At 43.3% G+C, this 22127-nt stretch overlaps 1 long non-coding RNA gene across 3 annotated transcripts in view; it reads right to left on the minus strand.

Annotated features, from left to right (window-relative positions):
• Window positions 1-22127, minus strand: part of LOC141580070 (uncharacterized) — a 67533-nt gene that overhangs the window by 19585 nt on the left and 25821 nt on the right. Inside the window, exons 2-3 of one of the 3 annotated variants that reach the window (XR_012512066.1) lie at window positions 22008-22118; window positions 9708-11806 (exon numbers count right to left, since the gene is read on the minus strand). This is a non-coding gene — a long non-coding RNA (uncharacterized LOC141580070). Of the gene's footprint in view, window positions 1-9707; window positions 22119-22127 lie in introns of all 3 variants that reach the window. The other 2 variants (XR_012512067.1, XR_012512065.1) reach the window with 2 other exon arrangements.

Here is a 22127-nt window from a genome sequence, read left to right on the forward strand (position 1 = left end):
GTTCAACACAGCAGCCACTAGACTTTATGTGGCAACTGAGCATGTAAAATGTACCTAGTGTGACTAAGTAACTAATTTTTTTATTTTGATCGATTAAATTTAATACAAACAGTCACATATGACTACTGACTACCATAGTAAATAAGGCAGATTTAAACTTCGGGAAAAAGAGAGCTTGGCTTGGCCTTCAAGGTCATGTTTGATCCTGCTGATCCTGTCTAGAGGGATGCAGAATCAGGCACTCCATCCTACTATGCGTGAGTCACTGCAAACTCAAGTGTTTCCAAAGCTCTGAGAGCTCAACTGAGCACCAAGCCTACTCATTCAGCATCAACACACACAGCACCCTGAGTATCCAAAACCACAGGATTTATAGTCTAGCCCATGGGACTGGCTACCTGGCTCTACTCAAGGTGGCAGGATCAATGGGCAAGAATGCTCAAGAATTTACCACAACTCAGCCTTGCCATCCTTTGCCTCTCTCAGTAGAAAGCAACAGGAAAAGGCACAGACTATAGTCTTGGCTTGGCCTCTGTCTCAACCGCAGGGCAGAGTTAGGGGTTCTTTCTAACCCCTAACGCCCAGATACGGTAATAGTGCCTTACTTCTTCATTTATTTCCACCATGACATTTTGTAAATTGGAACTTCTAGGTTAGAAGGATATGCTGACCAAAAAAATGGGGACATATTCAAGGAGTGTCCCTGGGTCAACTCGTCATTCAGTCTCCGCCACATGGCCAGTGACTCTGATGTTATTGTCCTGAGCCTCCCAAGGTACAGCCGTTCACTACTATTCATCATATTGGCTAAGGCGTTCACTAACAGCTCATTTTCTATCAGACTTACAAGAAACCTACAGTGACTGCAGCTGCCCAGATTCATTTCATTTTTATGAATCCTCCTAATCAGATTGCTTTGGTACTGTAGCCCCAGTTTATACCCCAATTTTGCAAAGCCAAAGTTAAAGATAATTTGTCTTTTATGCTCCACTGCCACCATCACTAAGCTCTCATTGCTCCTTACAGCAATATTTTCTTTATAACATCCACCTGTTCTGCTACGTTTACCCTACTTCTTGCCAGCCCCCAAAATCTCTTAAAGCCACCATGGTAGCAATAACTAGCAGGACAAATGTCCTGTTGACAGGCCCATTTATGCCTTATCTTTCACCAGATCAGATCTACCTATTAAGGTTCAGTTGAATCCCTGGAGAACCCCTGCCTGTCAGGAACCTAGTAGAGATACTCACCAAAATCCTCATTTCACTGAATTCATCCATATATCCCGAAGTCTAAGAAGATAGAAAACACTTCCCAGTCTTATTTTCCATTGCCTAGGTCATTCGTTCTGCTGGACTGGAGCCACAGTTCCTCTTTATCCCCCAAATCCACCCCCTTCTTCATAACCCCTTCCTCTCAGCCACCAAGATTGGTATCATGTCACAGCCATATTCTCAGGCTGCTGCTTACCCTCACCAAAGATGCCAATGGATTCCAGGTTAAAAAAAAAAAAAAAAAAAAAAAAAAAAAAAAAAGCTTCAGTTCACTGTGAACTAGGAGATCTGAACTTTTTTTTTTTTTTTTTTGAGACGGAGTTTCACTCTTGTTACCCAGGCTTGGAGTGAAATGGCACGATCTCGGCTCACCGCAACCTCTGCCTCCTGGGTTCAGACAATTCTCCTGCCTCAGCCTCCTGAGTAGCTGGGATTACAGGCACGCGCCACCATGCCCAGCTAATGTTTTGTATTTTTAGTAGAGACGGGGTTTCACCATGTTGACCAGGATGGTCTCGATCTCTTGACCTTGTGATCCACCCGCCTCGGCCTCCCAAAGTGCTGGGATTACAGGCTTGAGCCACCGCGCCTGGCGAGATCTGAACTATTATTGTGCCTCTGACATACCTGACCTTCCAATAATAATGCCCTTTTATCATCATTAAGTTTCAGGACCTAATAAACTGGTCCTTGGTTAGGGGAAAATAATGCCTCAAGATAAAGGTCTTTTAAGAAAAGGCCATCCCTCCTAAAAAGAGCTGTTCTCTCATTCATATCGAACGAATGACTGGATGGACAACTGGATTCAGTACATCTTTTTGCTCACCTCTACACGCCAAGCTCTGTGCTAAGCACTAGGGATCCTAAAATATGTTCTGGGCTCTCATGGATCTCACAATCTAGAGAGAAGATAAGCAGATAAATCTATAATTCCAATACAGAGCAATCGTGTTCTATGAAAGAAAGAAAGGCATTCAAAGAAGGGTATGTTTCTCACAGTGGGAAGCAGGTTGTGGTAGACAGAGGAGAGATACGGATTAGAGTAGCAATTAGGTGAATGGGACTTAGGTGAATGCCAGTTAGGTGAATGGGAGTTAAGTGGGAGGCAGGTATTTCTGGCAGCGGGAGTAACATGTTCAAAAGCATAAAAGAGCATTATAACCAACCAGAAGATGGACCACCAGAGTCTGAAGCATGAAAGATGAAGCAGGAGGGTGTGAGAAGTGAGGTATCCCTAGGAAGGGGCAGGTATCCCATGCTGAAGGGTTTCATTTTATTCTGAAGGTGACAGGAAAACCACTGAAGACATTTTTAAGCAGGAAAGAGATATGATCAAGTTGATTTCAAAATAAGGGCTGTAACCACAAAACACAGACTGAATGGGAAGTCGCGCCTGGAGGCTAGAGGACTTGTGATTCAAGAGTGAGATGACAAGGGTCAAATTATTTTTGACAAGAACGCAAGACAAGTCAGTCGGGGCAAAGACAGTCTTTTCAACAAGTAGTACTGGAAAATCTGCAAAACAATGAAGTTGGATCCTTAACTAACAACATATGCAAAAATTAACTGAAAATGTAGCAAAGACTTACATGCAAGAGCTAAAAATGATAAAACTATTTGAAGAAAACATGGGGCAAAGCTTTATAACATTAGATTTGGCGACGACTTGTTTGGACATGACACCAAAGACATAGGCAACAACGATTTTTAAATAGACATGTTAGACATCATGAAAATTTAAAAATATTGTACATCAAAAGACACAATGGGTAAACTGGCAATTCACAGAATGGGAGAAAATATTTGCAAATCCTGTATCTCAAGAGGGATTAACATCAGAATATATAAAGTCCTAAAACTCAACAACAAAACTACCCGATTAAAAAATGGGCAAAGGACTTGAAGACATTTCTCCTAAACTATATGGAAATAACCAATAGTCACACATCTGTTCAAGATCTCAAAATCACTAATCATGAGGGAAATATAAATCAAAACTACAGTGAGACACCACTTCACACCCACGAGGATGGCTATCAAAAAATCAGAAACTAAAAGGTGTTGGTGAGAACATAGAGAACTGAAACCCTTGTGCACCATTAGTGGAAATGTCAGATGGGGCAGCCACTGTGGAAAACAGTACTATGGTTCTTTAAAAAATTAAAAATAAGCATCACACACTGGGGTCTGTGGGGGGAAACTAGGGGAGGGACAGTGGGGCGGGGTGAGGAGTTGGGGAGGGGTAACATGGGGAGAAATGCCAGATACAGGTGATGGGGAGGAAGGCAGCAAACCACATTGTCATGTATGTACCTATGCAACAATCTTGCATGTTCTTCGCATGTGCCCCCAAAACCTAAAACGCAATAAAATATATATAAAAAATTAAAAATAGAATTGCTATATGATCCATTAATCCAACTTCTCAAAGAGATATTTGTATGCCCATGTTTACAGCAGCATTATTCACAATAGCTAAAGCATGGAAGTAATCCATCAACGAATAATTGGATAAACAAAATGTGATATATACATACAATAGAATATTATTTAGCCTTAAAAAGGAAGGAAATTCTGACACATGCCACAACATGCATGAAGATGTGAAGTGAAATGTTAGTAATATGTTATGTGATGTTAAGTGACATGTTAAGTGAAATAAAGCCAGTCACAAAAAGAAAAATACTATATAAACAGACTTATATGAAGTACTTAGAGCAGTCAAAATCATAGAAATAGAGAGTGGGGTGTTGGTTGTCAGAGGCTTGGGAAGAGGAGGCTGAGTAACAACTGTTTAATGGGTACAGAGTTTCAGTTTTATAAGATGAAAAGAATTCCAGAGACAGATGATGGTGATAGTTGTACAACATAATAAATGTATTTAATTCCACTGAATTGTACACTTAAAAATTCTTTGGGAGGCCAAGGCAAATGGATCACCTGAGGTCAGGAGTTCAAGACCAGCCTGACCAACATCGTGAAACCCCATCTCTACTAAAAATACAAAAATCAGCTGAGCATGGTGGCATGCACCTGTAATCCTAGCTACTCAGCAGGCTGAGGCAGGAGAATTGCTTGAATCTGTGAGGCGGAGGTTACAGTGAGCCGAGATAGTGCCATTGCACTCCAGCCTGGGTGACAGAGAGAGACTCTGTCTTAAAAAAAAAAAAAAAAAAGAATTCTTAAGATGGTAAATTTTGTTATTTGTATTTTATCACAAGAAAATAACGGGGAAAAAGAGATGACAGTGGCAAGATGACAGGACAATGGAGAGAAATGGGCATTGAGAACTATTAGAGGTAGAAATATTAGAGGTAGGAATGACAGAACTTGATAGTTCAAGTGGCTATGGGGAGACTGAGGAGCAGCAGGACTCCATGAGGACACCAGGTTTCTGGCTTGGACAATTGAGTCGTTGGCATCATTTGCTGAGACAAGGAATACAGTTGTCTAGTCACAAGCCCTGATGAGGCTTCACTTTCCTAAGACCATTCCTCACTCTTGACTTACATCAGCTCCACCTCCCGGATCCTCGGGCTTTCATGATTTCTACCATAGTGTATATTAATCAAAATTCAGCCTCCAGCCTTTGCCCAATTGGCTGCTCCCATCTACCTTGACTCCATTTTTATTCTTTCCCTGCCCCTTGACACATCCATACGGTGGATTCTTCAGTTCCTCTCACCGACAGCTGGCCAATTCCCCACCCTAATTAGCCAGCCCTATCACCTGTGCACTTACCAACCACCCACCTCATCAGTGAGGCCTCTATTCACTATCCCTGTTGGCCTTGGCCTTGCCACCTCCAGGCTCCGCACATCCCAGCCTGAACCCAGCCCCTTTGTGAGTCACCTGAAGCCCAACCAAAACGTAAGTTTGATATCAATCCACAGCAAAGTTCTTGTACAGACCATAAAAGAGATACTTTATAAACCCCAAGAAGGAAAGGTGATGGTAAGGAGGGACTCATACAGGTTTGGCAAGAATAAAATTGAATACATACTTCCCTTTTTGAATAAATTTACTGGATTAATCAGGGAAATGCGGGGGACAAAAAGGCATTTTATCTAATTTTTTATGCCCTTATAGACAACATTGAATGATAATATAATCGGGTCTGTTCATATTGGGTTGAATAACTATAGCCCAGGAGTAGTAATTAACTGATTCGTTCCCCTACAAGTGCTCAGACTCTGTCCTTGGTCCTACCTTTAACAAAAACTCTTATCAATTGTTTGGACAAAGAGAGACATCACACCTATTAAGATCCGAGAATGACATTGAGCTAGAGAATTTAATTGGTGATTAAACTGAGAGACTGAAAGATCTATGTAAGTTAGAATAATGGGTCACAACCAAGAAGAAAAATAATGGAGATAAAGTCCTCTTAAGACCAAAAAACACATTTGCAAGGATACAAAATGAGTGACATCTGAACTAACATGTTTATTTGAAACAAACAAACAAACGCTGGGTCTAGTTGCTTTAAGGTTAAAAGAAACCGACCCACTGCTCCAAGCCCACAATGCAGTTGGATGCTGCAGTCATGGAAGATGGTGTCCAGAGCTAAGGAGGTGGCTCCCCTCTGCTGTGACTACAATCTCCAGCTTGCGGTGGTGAGCTTCAGAGGGCCTTTGCAAATATGGCAGTGGTAGCCTCTAAGGTCGAATTTTAAAAGGGAGGGTTTTACTTTATATATGTTGATTTAATGCACATTTAGCATTTATTACTTTGCATTTAAAAACAAAGAAAGGAAAAATCTGAAGCATAGCATGTTAGCTGAGGATGTAGCATTTGGAGTTAAACAGATTGTTCGAATTTCAATTTAGCTACTTAGCTGTGGGAGCTGAGGCAGGTCATATCACTTCGCTGGCCCTTGGTCTTCTCATCCCAAACACGGGGAAGACAGTGACACCATATATTTCCTTCAAGAGTTTATCTAAAAGACAGATCTAAAACACCTGGCATATAATCAACACTCTTACTCCAACCATAATCAGAGAAGGACCCTGGACTAAGGGTCTGGAAAAGGGAAGAGAGATCCTGCGAAGGAAAAAATAACTGCTTGAGAGGTGAAAGTGTTTGGAAGGTTATTACGGGGAAGGAGAATAGTTTTTTTATGGTATTGCTCCAACAGGCATAATTGAAACCAACAGGTAGCAATTCTTGTGGTGGAAATGCCTTTCCACTCAGCACAAGGAAGAATGTCTCAACTCAGGCCACTCATGAAAAGTAGTGAGTGCCCCACGGCTGGAGGTTTTACAGTGGAGATTGTACAATCACCTGTCAGAGATGATCATCAAGGAGGGCTTACCCTGGGAGCCTGGCTAGCTTAGTGTTCTAAAACTGGCCTGATCACCAGAAACACAAAGAGAGCTTGTCCAAATGCGGATCCCATGACCACACACAGTCCTATCGAATCAGAATGGTCGTGGGGGCAAGAATAAGGATTTTCTAAAAGTTCACCAAGAGACTCTGATGAAAAACCAGGCTTGCAAACCACTGGGTTATAACCTTTCTGTTTCCTTGAGTTTAGGAATGTACAACTTGATATATGTTGAGCTGAATTTTGAAGAGTAGAGTCAACTAGGACCAAGGTGTCTTTGAAGGAAACAGGAAGGGAGAAAGAATGTGAATAAGTGAGTTACCCATCCCTACGACAACCCCCAGGCATGACCAGGGTACAAAGAGTCCTTGTCCAGGCAACGATGTGAACCCATGGGGACCCTGCTGCCCTCTGACAAGGGAACCCTGGGATGTATGTCAACTTTCTGCAAACCACCAGCATACATTTTCTTTGAAAACTAAAGAAACAAACAATCCCTCCTCAATAGAACCTATTTTGTTTTCAGGTAAGCTCGGTCTTAGATAAAACGGGAGACAGAGAGAGATGTCAAGATGTCACAGCCAAGGAAGGAAACAGAGGGGAGGTGCGGCGTTTGTTACTTTTTAATTGGAAAAAATCTTATTTCAGGCAGCAAGACATTTAAGAAATGCCTTTAATTGTTTGTTGCTGTCACCAATGAGAAAATGGTGAACTGGTAGGAAGCCGACTTCTAAAATTAGCTATCTTAAAAGTTGAGGTGGAATCCTTACTTCTAGCAGGGTCAGGTTACTGTATTAAATACTAACAAAATATTAGTTGCAATGGCTTCTCTAGTCCTCTTACATGGTTAACCTCTTAGTTCTAAGAAGCTACTGGTTGGCTGTCAGAGCACCATTTCCCAACCTTTGTGCAGAGGACATTTAAGGAATCTAGGAATGCAAATACACAACGAATTGGTGTAGCCGGATAAATTGGCCTCAAGCATATTTTTTATTACTGTTTTTGAAATGTATGTTGATGTTATTGAAATTAAAATACGGATTTAAAAAGCATTACTGAATTCTCAGCAGCTTTTCATTGGTATGAACTGTCCCAATCAATGGGTACCAAAGTACAAGTAGTGTCACCTGGGTGTGCCTGAACCTTTTCCGGCCGCAAAGAGTGAATGCTAAGCTCAATAGCTTAGGAAGAGCCTATTTGTGTTCTTTTTCCCCCCCATGCACTCTACAAATAGCTTTTCCTTAGTTCTTTTTTTTGAGACGGAGTTTCGCTCTTGTTACCCAGGCTGGAGTGCAATGGCGCAATCTCGGCTCACCGCAACCTCCGCCTCCTGGGTTCAGGCAATTCTCCTGCCTCAGCCTCCTGAGTAGCTGGGATTACAGGCACGCGCCACCATGCCCAGCTAATTTTTTGTATTTTTAGTAGAGACGGGGTTTCACCATGTTGACCAGGATGGTCTCGATCTCTTGACCTCGTGATCCATCCGCCTCGGCCTCCCAAAATGCTGGGATTACAGGCGTGAACCACCGCACCCAGCCCTTAGTTCTTATTGAGCTGGCTCTTTGGGAGTAGACCGCAAATGACATGGGAGTGCAGGGAGAGGGGAGAAAAGAGCACTGATTTAGCTGCTTTCTTCCTGTTGTGTGGGAGAGATCTACTCCCCACCTGTGAAAATCTTCACATATTTTTTCCTGCAAACAGAGTCCTCTGGGGCTGCCAGCATCAGTGAAATAAAGTGTGATTTAGTTTATCTTGAAAACAAAACAACCAAAAACCCACTGCTATTATCAAAACTGAAGAATTATTGGGAAGAGGGATTCCCTGAATTATTCATTGTTTCAAAAAGCAATTATTGATTTTCTGCGATGTGCAAGGTTTGTAAAGCACCCTCAAGCAGTTTATGAAATTGTAGGGATGTCACCAAAAAAAGGAATGGAGAAAAAATTTTATGCATGCCCAAAAGTTAGACCCAGTAATTTATTAGCTTATATTAAAATAAATTATGTACAATCTGTAAACCTTTTTTAAATGATGAAATTTGGTGCTGAGAAGTTGTTGAAAATGATACACCCACACCCTGCTGGTAGCAGTGTAAATTAGTACAATCCTTTACCAAAGCAATTTGATACTGAATTCAAGAACCTTAAAATGTTCATACCCCTTGATCCAGTAACTTAAAGAAAATTTATTTTAAGAAAGTAAGTCAAGGTCCGGCACGGTGGCTCACCTGGCACTTTGAGAGGCCAAGTTGGGGGCTGATCATGAGGTCAGTAGTTTGAGATCAGCCTGGCCAACATGGCGAAACCCCATCTCTACTAAAAATACAAAAATTAGCTGGGTGTGGCGGCAGGCACCTGTAATCCCAGCTACTTGGGAGGCCGATGCAAGAGAATCATTTGAACCAGGAGATGGAGGTTGCAGTGAGCCAAGATCGTACCACTGCACTCCACCCTAGGTGACAGGGCAAGACACATCTCAAAAAAAAAAAAAAAAAAAGAGAAAGAAAAGGAAAAAGAAAAAGAAAGAAAACAAGTCAAATGAAATTAAAAGTCATATGCAGTAATATTTTTATTATGTACAATTTCTAATATTGAAAACTTAGAAGCAGTCAAAGGGCTTAATAGAGGAATATCAAATTATAGTAAGGCTACTCGATGAAATACTATATAGGCATTAAAATGTCAATAATGAACTACAGAAACACGAAAAATGCTGAAGATAAAATACCGAGTAAAAAAAATGCAGGGCAGCAAACCACACTGCTATGTGTGTACCTATGCAACAATCTTGCATGTTCATCACATGTACCCCAAAACCTAAAATGCAATAAAACAAAACAAAACAAAAAAACCAAAAAAAAAAAAAAATGCAGAGTATAAAATTGTATCTATGGCCACAATCATAGTTGAATAAAAATATATTCCTTACATTACCAAAGATTAAGGACTGACCAGAAACATGGAAAATTCCAAACAATTTTGTTTACGATTCAAAATCGTAGGTGAATTTTACCTGTTTTTGTCTTAGAGTATATCTACATCATTATAAAGCTTGGTGCATAAATAACACCCGAGCATGAGTGCAACAAGGATTATTATCGGGCTCACCTGTTATCACGAACTCCTGATCCGAAGGTATCTCTCCCTGGGTTATAAAGCTTTTCTTCAATTTACCCTCAGGGGAGGGGAGAAAACAGAACGTACAGGACGAGGCACAGCAGCCCTAGGAGCTCCACGCAAGTAAGACTGTTTCTCCTTTCCGGTCTAGAACGGGATGACGATGAGACAGGGTGTGACACAGGTGACGCTGGGAAATTGGCTGCTGCGTTTGTGCCTCCCAAAAACCCTCTGAAATGGTGTCCTTCGCTCGGGGGGGGGGGTGATGTGGTTTGCCCCAGGACACAGAGCTAGCTGGTGATGGAGCCAGTTTTCAAATCCTGGACAGACCCGATTCTGAAAGCCTCCCCGTTCTACTCTACACCCGCTCCCAAGCAAGTAATGGAGAAGAGGAAAGCACATTGCTTATGACAGGGGTCAGGTCGGTTGGCACCAAGGGCATTAACCCACTTGGCCCTTGAGGTTTTAGGCCACTGTTTGAAATGCTGACGGTATGTTAGAATCATCCGCGGATGTACTGTAAAGTTGTTTTTTTTTTTTTTTTGTTTTGTTTTTTGATGCCTGGGCCTCACCTCCAGAGATTTTGATTTAATCGGCCTTGGGCAGAGGTAAGACAAGGACAGGATGTAAGACTCTTCAGGTGATTCTTGGCTCAATCAGGGCTGAAAACCACAGGTTTGGGCCCTTCGCATTTCCAACCTCTATCCTGTAAACCTTTCAACTGGTCCCATAATGGGAGTTAGAACAACGCTCCGTTCACTCTTGTCATTTTTTATTGTGATAAAATAGGCATTACATAAAACTGACCTTTTTCTTTCTTTCTTTTTTTTTTTTTTTCTTGACACAGTCTCACTCTGTGGCCTAGACTGGAATACAGTGACATAATCTCAGCTCACTGCAATCTCTGCCTTCCAGATTCAAGTGATTCTGCTGCCTCAGCCTCCCAAGCAGCTGGGACTACAGGAATGTGTCACCACGCCTAGCTAATTTTTGTATTTTAGTAGAGACGTGGTTACACCATATTGGCTAGGCTGGTCTCAAACTCCTGACCTCAGGTGATTTGCCTGCCTCAGCCTCCCAAAGTGCTGGGATTACAGGCGTCAGCCACCATGCCCAGCCAAAACTGACCATTCTAAAGTGTACGATTCACTGGTGCTAAGTACATTCACAATGTTGTGCAACCATCACCACTATCTGGTTCCAGAACTTTTTTTTTTTTTTTAAAATCACAATGGGAATAACCCAATGGTGAGTCACTTCCCATTGCTCCCCTTCCCCCGGTTAATCTGCTTTCTGTCTCTATGAATTTATGTATTCTGGTCATATGATATAATCATTCAATATATGGCCTTTTGTATGTGGCTTATTTAGGTTAGCATCATATTTTTTTTCAACCTGAAGCAGAATGGATAGCATAATGTTTTCAAGGTTCATCCAGTTGTAGGTGTATTAAGACTTCACTCCTTTTTATGGGTGAATAATATTCCACTGCAATGAATATACCACAATTTATTTATTCCTTCATCAGTTGATGGACATTTGAGTGGTTTCCACATTTTGACTTCTGTTCACTCTTCTCTCAAATCTGAAGTTCCTCAGGACACAGCTTTACAGAAAGAAGGACTAGAGAGGAAGAGGTTTGTAAGTTAACACTGGGACTGTAGTGTGGACCTGTGATTCCGAAATCCCACCTAACAGCACCCACATTACCCGGAGACTTGTTACAAATGCAAATCCTTAGGCCCCACCACAAACCTACCAAAGGCAGAAACTCTGGGGGCAGGACCCATTAGTCTGTTTTCACAGCTCTCCAGGTGACTCAGACACAGGCTGAAGTTTAAGAACCACTGGCGTAACCGACACTAGCACGGGGCTCCAGCTCAAGACATTTCTGTGGCTTTCGCTTAGGTTGAGCCCGGCCACGCTGCGAACCAAGCGCCTCTGGAGCAGAGCAGTCTCCAGCCCTGGGCAGCCTCTCTGTTAGTGCAGTTATAACACTCTCACCTGCTGGACCCAGGATGTTAGTGTCACTGAGTTCAGCTGGTGCATGAGACGAGGTTGTCACGACACCCTCAAGTGATCACAGCTCTCTGTAATAAGCAAATACATGTTGTAAGAATATAGTCTTAATTAGAGAGCTGCATCTCAGCAGTTTACATTGTTGAGAGTCTTATACTCAGAGAACTGCAATTAACTTGTTTACTCCAGAACTGCTACCAGAAAACAATGACAGAGTCTCCATAGTCTGGTTTCTGCTTCCCCTTCTGGCCTGGTGAAAATCCTGCTCTTCCCCACCAGCCTGGATTACTCCTACTCACTCCTCCAAGTCAGTGGGTCATGTGTCAGGCCACCTCCCTGCCTTTGCTGAAGGGGTTTCTCCTCCCTGTGACACCCTCCTATTCTCTCCCCACTCCTCACATCCCATCCATCCCTCACACTCAATCCACCTTCGCCTCTCTCGTGAGAGCCCAGTGAGGCCATCCCCGCCATCAGCCATCTCCTCTTCCTTGCCCTTATTTTTGGTACCACAATTGTTTACTTGATCACACTGTTTGGGCATCTCTTGTCATTTTCGTTATATTGCTATTTGGTCCTGACTTTTTCAGACTTAATTCCTGACTATCACCTATTCTATAAGCTTTAATACACATGTTGTAGCAGTGGGAGAATGCTATTTAAAGCCATGACTGTGGCCACTTTCACATATTAGGACATAAATTCTCTCATAGGAAGAAATAATACCATGAGCCTTGATGGGACTTTGTAGGTGAGAAACGCAGGCTCTGGGTATAGCCTGGGAAGTAGCGAAGAAAAATGAAGAATGAGCTGTATTGTGCTCTGGTGGGAAATAAGCAGAATTTGAGGATTGCAGGAAGCCGTTATTTGAGTAGACAGCCTCTCTTAGAGAATAGCAAAGCCCAAAAGGCTAATAGCAAGGCAAGATCTTAAGAGGACATGGCAAGTGGTCTGGCTAAAGGGCAGGACATTAGACCTTCTGCTATTGCCCCTATGATGCTGTGCTCCAATTCCGCTACATTCAGCCAAACACTGCCTAAGCCAGAAAGGACAGAGGGACTGGGGTCCTGTACAGCAGGGAGACGTGTGTACAGCAGAGTGACAAGTCAGGGACAGGGCAGTCACTGCCAGGATGCTGACAACCCTGGACCAGGAGACTGTGAGTGCTCAGACAGTCTCAGGACATCCTGAAGAGGGCTCGGTTCTCAGTAAAGAGGAGGGGGACTCGGCTCGTTAATCTGGGTACACAAAGGAGCCCAGAAGACTGGATGCCTTGGAGTCCTGATGTGCCAGACTAACAAGCACGCAATGTCTACCATGCAGAAATAGCACAATACTGTATTTGCCTTTCTGGAATATTCTGCTGGGATGGTGGTTACAGGGTGGAGAAGACTTTGGAACTGTTTTTTGTCTGATCGTTTGGGGGCGTCCAATATACTAGGCAAAAATCCCAATAAAAGAGATGTGCACTAAGTACCCTGTGGGTACCATCTATTTTTTTTTTTTTTTTAAACAGTGTCTTATTCTGTCGCCCAGGCTGGAGTGTGGTGGCACAATCTTGGCTCACTGCAAACTCCACCTCCTGGGTTCAAGAGATTCTCCTGCCTCAGCCTCCTGAGTAGCTGGGACTACAGGCGCCTACCCCAACGCCCAGCTACTTTTTCTATTTTTAGTAGAGCCTGGGTTTCGCCATGCTGGCCAGGCTGGTCTTGAACTCCTGGCCTCAAATGATCCACCCACCTTGGCCTCCCAAAGTGCTAGGATTACAGGTGTGAGCCACTGCTCTGGCCCTATTCTTTTTTTTTTTTTTAATAGCCAGAACAGAAACCTAACTGCCTTGAGACTTTTTCCAATTAAAATTATGGCAGCCCTGATACATGAACTGTGGGTTCTCAGTCATCCATTTGTCTGTGTCCTGGAGTGGACTGGAGCTGACTTTCTACGTGTACCCTGGCCTTGCTTCCCTATTTGCCCACCCCCTTTTCTGAACCTAGGTCAGTTCAAGCTAGAGCCCGTAGTGGGGTCCTGAGCAGGAGTGTACCAGCGCTGGGTCCCATCTTGGCCCACAGGTAAAACATATGGCTCCACGATAACTAGTCCTCCAGAATACTGGCCCCTCAGGAACTCATCAGGATCCACACATTTCCTTAAACTCACTGCTGCCCAAGATTGGTCAAAGACTCAGCTGTCAAGGACAGCCTTATGAAGGACTGTCACGGGGATATTCGGTCCTAACCAGTTTTCCAGAGAAGGCAGTGGCAGAGGCTCCTGACCATCCCCGCCTGCCTGCCTGGGTTTGAAGTCTGCCTAGGGATCATGAGCTCAGTGACCTTGGGAAGCTTTCTTAGCTTTTCTGGGCCTCAGTTTACTGATCTGTAAAATGGGGATGAGCATGCTACAAATCTCATACGGGTGTTGTAAGACAAGCGAGGTGATCCATGCAGAGGGCTCAGCGCTCTCACTGGCCCTCGTGCTGCTCAGTAAGCACTCGCTGTTGTTGCCCGTGGTTAAGCCACAGCCCCTGCGAGCTCTGTGCCTAAAGTCTATGAGGCTGGCTCTCAGGAATGGTTTCTATTGGTTTATGCTGTGGCTTGTTGCCATTCGCCTCTATCAAAAGGAAGCCAGTGGCACTGATCACTGGGTTTCCTCTGAAGAAGTTGTTGAGAACAGTTCATGACGTTGCACAGTACCCTTCTCAGAAGGCCTCTACAGAGCTCTTTCTGAGCAGCTGCCTCTCCTGAGCCACTGTTTTCCTCTTGTGAACACTGCGAGTGATGTAATAATCGGGTTTCTCTTATCACACTGGCCCCGACAAAGTGAGTGTGACTTCATGGTAGGTATTTGTATATGGACCTCATTCCTGGCTGTATTTTATGACCCCACCCCTTGATTTCTTTCTATCAAGTCATTCTATGCCTTGTAATAATAATAACTATCCACTGAGCACCTCTGTAGTCTAGGAACTACAGGCTAGTGCTAGGAGCTTTACGTGAACTGGTATTAATGTCTACCCTAATTCTACCGGTAAGACAATCATTCTCAATGACAGGCAGAGAAACCTAGTGGCGGCAAGATGCTGGCACTTGTCCATGGTTCCTGGGAAGGAGAGCAGGAGAGCTGGGAGTGCAGCCACACCGGGACACACACCTAACTGATGCCCTCTTCCAGCATGTGAAGCATTTCTGTTCCTGTCATAAATGCTCTGGGGAACAAGGCAAGATATAAATAAATAAATTACACTTCAAATGATGTCTTCCCTTGCTAGTTCTCTTATTTCTCAGGTGGGACTGTGATTGTGGTATCAATGCTCCAGGTCCCCAGAGAGTCCCAGAACACCATGACCAATGGCCCTGGGGTAAAATGAAGAAGAGCTCAGGAAGCAGTAAAAGCACACATAAATTCTGCTCCTGGTGCCAGAAACATATGATTTGTTGATCACAGGGCTGCCTCCTTCCGTCCCCCTCCAGGCCCCAGAAGCAGTATCAGGACTGCTGGGGTTTAGGGAGCACCTTCAGCACAGCTCCGTGCCCTGCACCATGCCATTAGTTACTCCAGATGGGTTTTGTCATCCCACATGGTCTTCAGGGTACTCGCTGTGTGACGTGCTGGATGCGGAGATGTCTCCGCCTGTCTCTGGAGGAGGTAGCAAAGAAGACCCAAGGCTCTGGAGTCTCCTGCCTGCACCTGGAATCCAGGACTCCTTCCTCTCTACCTGCCTCAGTCTCGTTTTCATAAGAATATTAATGCTAAAACCCTCTCCTAGGAAGATGGTAGAATGCACAGTTAAGAGCACAGAGCCATGTGATCAGTTTGAATCCAGGCTCTGACACTAGCTGAATAACCCTGAGTGAGAGATTTAGCCTTTCTGAAACCACCTTTAAGCTTTCTGTAAAATGTGGGTGATAGTAATTACTACTTCAGAGGAGTATGAAAGAATAAAATCGGTTATGGTTACAAAATAATTTAAACTATTCCTGGCACATAGTAGGCACCGTTTTACGTGTTAGCTGTTACTATTATTATACATGCAAAATGCTTATAGTGACCGCCAATTGATCTTAGCTATTATCCCCGCCTCCTCTCCCCAAATCATGAACACAACTGCAAGCAGTGCCCTGGGAAACCTGGTCTTCTCTAGTATACGCAAAGGGCAGGAATTCTGTGAGTAGCTCTTTGCATGAGAAACTGAGCACAAATCCTCTCAGCTCTTCCATCCTTGCTGAAGCAAGAAGGGAGGAAGGGAGTACAAACCATCTTAGATGCAGCTAGCTGCGTTTCTCAGCTCCTTAAGACAAAGAGAGACTCATCCTTTGAATTTCAAATAAAATAAACTCCCAAGCTTAACTCTAAGCTTCATGTAGACAAATTAGCTCTGAGACCTAATCACGGAGGCTGTTTCTTAAGTGAATTCACATGAACGAATAGGCAACATTCTTCTTCCTTTTCTAAGTAACTCAGCCTGGGAACAAGAAATTGACAGAAGTGGGGATGAGCCTGTGTGTGCACATGGAGCCGGGTTCTCGGCTCCCAGGGAGAGGCCAACACTCCCCCTTCCCCTCTGCCCACTCTTTATAGCTGCTTCCCTGCTCTTTGCCCTCCTGAATCATTTTCTTTTACTGTCATATTTTCAGACACTGAAAAAAACTACCTTGGAAAATTCAAGATGAACTCAGACTCAGAGGCATTTATTAAGAAGCATTTCTAAAGACAGAAAAACAAATTACAGAAGCAGAACCTGGCGTTGAGCAAGAAGAGATTCAGCAGTTTCAGGTAAAGAAACGAGCATGATGGATAAAAACACAAATAGGAGATAGGGCCCAAGAATCACGAAGTATTATGTTTGTTACTTAACCTTTATTAAATGTTCACTGTATCAAGCATACATGCATCTCATTTAATCTCTGGATGAAAAAGGGTAGCTACAATGATCTTTATCTTTTTATAGACGGGGAAAGTAAAGTTTACAGAGGTTTAGGTATTTGCTGGCTTCTTACTGTGCCCCTTGTGAGTCAGGAAAGACTGGAGAAGATTCAGAAAAGATCCAAAGAGATAAAGATGGGATCTAAAACTTAAGATACCTGGCCAGGTGCGGTGGCTCACACTGGTAATTCCAGCACTTTGGGAGGCCGAGGCGGGCAGGTCACCTGAGGTCAGGAGTTTGAGACCAGCCATGGCCAACATGGTGAAACCAGTGTGTACTAAAAAAAAAAAAAAAAAAAAGCTGGGCATGGTGGTGCGCGCCTGTAGTCCCAGCTACTCAGGAGGCTGAGGCAAGACAATCATTTGAACCTGGGAGGCAGAAGTTGCAGTGAGCCAAGACAGTACCACTGTACTCCAGCCTGGGTGACAGAGTAAGACTCCATCTCAAAAATAAATAAATACAGCAGAATACAATAAAATTAAAGACTTTCAGGAAGAGTTCTGTTAAAAGTCCTAGAATTGTTTAGCACAGGGAAAAAAAGAACTGAAGATGGGAGGGGGAAGAGAAGACTTTATTTCCTAGTGTCCCTTGCAACCACCCTATGTGCCAGCCAGAGCTAGAAGAAAAGGATTGTGTGGCACTTCCAATGAGTCTCCTCAAAGGAGCAGAGGTAAGCCTTTCTTCTGCTCTTTCCTCCTGCCTAGAATGCAGATGTAATGGTTGGAACTCTAGCAGTCATTTTGGACCTTGAGGTGACCTTGAGAAAAGGGGCCATACCTCAGGATGTGGAGCATCAAGCTAAATGTTTGGGTCCGTCTGCGACACAGTGGAGCCACATACCAGCCCGGACTGCCTATCTCTGGATATCTTTTATATGGGGGAGAAATATACTTCTATCTTGTCATAGCCACTACTACAGCACACAGAGTAAACCTAATCCTGACAGATGGGCCCAGGCTTCTGCTGACAACCATCTTGTAACAACAAAGGAAGCCAGACTTGGAATAAAGCTGGTACCACAGTAGCAGAGCAAAAACAAACCCCAGGTCTTTCCATACGTCATGAAACTGCTGGGTCAAGCTTTTCCTGAAGCTGACATTTTCATGAGACTTTCCAGCTACATGAACCAATAAACTCGCTTTATTTTTGAAGCTAGTTTGAGTTGGCAGTTTTGCGACTTGCAACTGAAAGCATCATAGTTGACATGGCATTTCATTTCCAATGAAAGAAGTATAAGCAGAAGTGTATTTAAGTGCATCTGCGCTTTCCTTAGAGTGGAGTCATTAAATGCATACATAACGTCTGAATGATTTTTTTAAAATTACAATTATGTGACATATAACGTTTCAATCAGTGATAGGCCACATAGACAGCAGTGGTCCCATAAGATTATAATATCATATTTTTACTGTACCATTTCTGTGTTTACGTGTTTAGATACACAAATATTTAAGACTGTGCTAAGGTGCCTACAGTATTCAGTACAGTAACATGCTGTCCAGATTTGTATCCTAAGTGGCTAATGGGTATCTAGGTTTGTGTAGGTACACTCTATGACACTTGCTCAATGATGGCATCACCTAATGACACATTTCTCAGAACATCTCTCCATTGTTACATGACACGACTACTTAACATTTATTCAGTCCCTAGTATGTGCCAGGTAGTTGACATAAATTATCACTCATCTAGGCCACAGTACTGAATGGCAGAAATTGTTGTTCCTGTTTTACAAGTGAAGAAACTGAGGCTCAGGGGATTACATAAGTTGCCCAAGGTCATAGAACTAGTAAGGACACAGCTAGTAGTAGAACCCAGGCCCGAAGAGGTCCTACAGACTTAATCTTTGCATTACACAGAGCCCTGGTCACAAATAATCACCCAGGCTGGAGTGCAGTGGTGTGATCTCAGCTCACTGCAACCTCCACCATCCAGGTTCAAGTGATTCTCATGCCTCAGCCTCCTGAGTAGCTGGCATTACAGGTGCACACCACCATGCCCAGCTAATTTTCGTATTTTTAGTAGAGATGGGGTTTCACCATGTTGGTCAGGCTGGTCTTAAACTCCTGACCTCAAGTGATCCGCCTGCCTTGGCCTCCCAAAGTGCTGGGATTACAGGTGGGAGCCACTGTGCCCAGCTTGTTTTGTTTTTCTGTTATGTTTTGATTTTTACATTTTCTGTAGAGATGGGGTCTTGCTACGTTGCCCAAGCTGGTCTCAGACTCCTGGGCCGAAGCCATCCTCCCACTTTAGCCTTTCAAAGTGCTGGGATTACAGGTGGGAGCCACTGTGCCCAGTCTTAAATTGAGCTCTGCTTTTGGAAATCTTACAGCTTGGCCAATTTGGAAGAACATTTATATCAGTCTCACCAAAAAAAATGGACCCGCGGTTGGGTGATTCAGCAGATATTCATAGTCAGAGACACAAATGTCCCCTCTTTCTTGCCCATACTTGCTCACTCTCAGAGCTCTTTGGCTCTCTCTGAGGAATGGCTCATTTGGGTACCTTGACTACTTCTTCCTGTTTGCGACAGTACATAGTGTTGAGGACACACATCTTAGATATTGGATCTGGCCCATGTTCGTCTTGACAAATTATACTGTCTCACTAATGTTTGTTCCTCTACTGCTGGGCTGAGTGTGTGAATTTCACTTTCATTTAAGATTTAAGGTTGGACATTATACTCCAAAATCATTCCTGGTCCTCAATGATCAGCACTGATATTGTGCATTCAAACTGAAGATATTTGACACCCAAGTCACACTGGGTTTTCGGGCCCTGTTTTTCATCTATGAATAAGCACACTGAAAGAGTTTTGTTTCATATTATTGGAGTTGAAGCATGTCATGTTCATTTGCTGGTATGTAATTCATTATAAGCAAGTCCTGACTCTGAATATGAAGTCACATGAGGTGTATTTCCTCTGATTCTATTCTATGCTATTTAGAAATCATCCCGGCGGGTGCGGTGGCTCACATCTGGAATCCCACCACTTTGGGAGGCCGAGGCAGGCGGATCACAAGGTCAGCAGTTTTAGACCAGCCTGGCCAACATGGTGATGCCCCATCTCAACTAAATATAAAAATTGGCCAGATGTGGTGTGGGTGCCTGTAATCCTACCTACTTGGGTGGCTGAGGCAAGAGAATTGCTTGAACCCAGGAGGCGGAGGCTGCAGTGAACCGAGATTATACCACTGCACTCCAGCCTGGGTGACAGAGCAAGATCCCACCTCAAAAAAAAAGAAAAGAAAAGAAATGAAATGAAATGATCCCTACTGGTAAGTATTTTTAAATATTTCAAATTAATAAACCCCAGATAAATAAAATAAAAATTTTTGCTCTTCACCAAATTGCCATATTCCATCTTATTTGGATAAGTCATCAATACCAGGTAATGCCAGTGAAAGTGGCATGAAATGGGGTAAATAAACAGCAGTCATTAATATTTCTTCAAATGCTAATGACATTTTGTCTTCCCAGATAAGTCAGAGTCTGAATACGTAAGTCACCAAAGCATACTTTATCATAGAATTCTGACCTAAAACACTATCCGAGCAAGTTTCCCAAATAAACAAATTCTCTGGAGTGTTTACTACTCCGACGATCTACTTAAGAGCTTCACGAGTAGCCAACAGAAAACAGCAATCAGAGTGTTTCTGTATCCAGGAAATCGGTTTTTGCCAATAAGAATGAAAGCAACTTGAAAGGGAGAAATTCTGTGTTATATATAATTTCTACGCCCATACAATATCTAACAGAACACTGTCAGAAGAGCGTATATTCAAGAGAATGAGAAAACAACCCAAAGACTAGGAGAAAATATTTACAAACGACATCTGATGACGAACTGTTACCTAACAGATACAGAGAACGCTTAATAAAACTCTAAAAACTCAACAATAAGAATATGAACAACCCAACTGAAAAACTGCAAAAAGATCTGAATAGACAACTCATAAAAAAAGACATAGTTTATCGTCGCCTGGTTTGGCTCCCGGGGCTTTCAGGGGTGAAGACTCTGTGTGAGTTCCTTGGCTATAGAGTCTTTGAATGGTGGCTTTTTCAGCTGCTGGTTGTAACGGCAATGTGTTCAGTGTGTGGGCAAGCTCACTGTCTCTTGTGCAGTTAGAATGGCAGAAGTCTCTCGAAGCTTATCTTGTTCTACAGTAGTATGCACTTTTAAATTTTTTCCCTAGTGCTTTATTTACTGGGTTGAACAGGTTGAGCTTCAGGCCAGAAGGGGAGCTGTCCACAGGGAAAAACTGATTTTGATGGCCAGGCACTACGGCTTATGTCTGTAATCCCAGCACTTTAGGAGGCTCAGGCAGGCATATTGCTTGAGCTCAGAAGTTTGAGACCAGCCTAGGCAACACGGTAAAACCCTGTCTCTATCAAAAATACAAAAATTAGCTGGGTGTGGTGGCACAGACCTGTAATCCCTGATACTTGGGAGGCAGAGGTTGCAGTGAGGTGAGATCGCAACACTTGCACTCCAGCCTGGGTGACAGAGTGAGGCCCTGTCTCATTTAAAAAAAAAAAAAAAAAGTGGCTAGAGCAAGTGGGTAAATGTAATACCCAATGATGGGTAGAAGTACCAGCCCTAATACAGGTGGCTGAGGGAGGTCTCAGTGACATACACTGAGGTCTTCTGAGAAGGAAGGGAGGGAGACACCTCAGCTCCCCTGAAAGTGATCCACTTCCCAGTCATGCTCCTGACCCAGTGTCCCAGCTATTCAGATCAGACAGACACCTCTTTTCATCTGCAGGAAGGCTGATGTTCCATGTTGAGATATAGTGTGACTCTACCCCTTATGCAAGCCTGCACCTGGAGGGCACACCGCCTGTGGAGATGCAGCCCCCTTGAAGTGTTCAGGAAAGGCTATCTACAGGTGCACCCCATGGAGCACTACTCAGCCATAGAAAAGAACAAAATCATGTCTTTTGCAGCAACTTGGATGGAACTGGAAGCTACTTATTCTAAGTGAAGTTACTCAGAAATGGAAAGCCAAATACCGTATGTTCTCACTTATAATCAGGAGCCAAGCTATGGGTATGCAAAGGTATACAGAGTCGTGTAATGGACTCTGGAGACTCAGACGGAGACAAGCAGGAGACAGGAGAGCAATAAAAAAACTACATATTAGATACAATGTACACTACTTGGGTGACAGGTACACAAAAATCTCAGATGTCACTATACAATTCATCCATGTAAACAGAAACCACTTGAACCCCCAAAACGACTGAAATACAAAAATAAAGATATATAGCTAGCAAAAAAAGCATATAAAAATGCTCCATAGCATATGTCATTATGGAAATGCAAATTAAAACAATGATAAACCTTTACATACCTATTAGAATGGCCAAAATCCAAAACACTGACAATGGCAAATGCTGGCAAGGATGTGGAGCAACAGGAAGTCTCACTGCTGGCTGTGCAGACGCAAAATGGCATGGTCACTCTGGAAGAC

The sequence above is a fragment of the Saimiri boliviensis genome, chromosome 10 (assembly GCF_048565385.1).
Source record: "Saimiri boliviensis isolate mSaiBol1 chromosome 10, mSaiBol1.pri, whole genome shotgun sequence".
Taxonomy (NCBI): Eukaryota; Metazoa; Chordata; class Mammalia; order Primates; family Cebidae; genus Saimiri; species Saimiri boliviensis.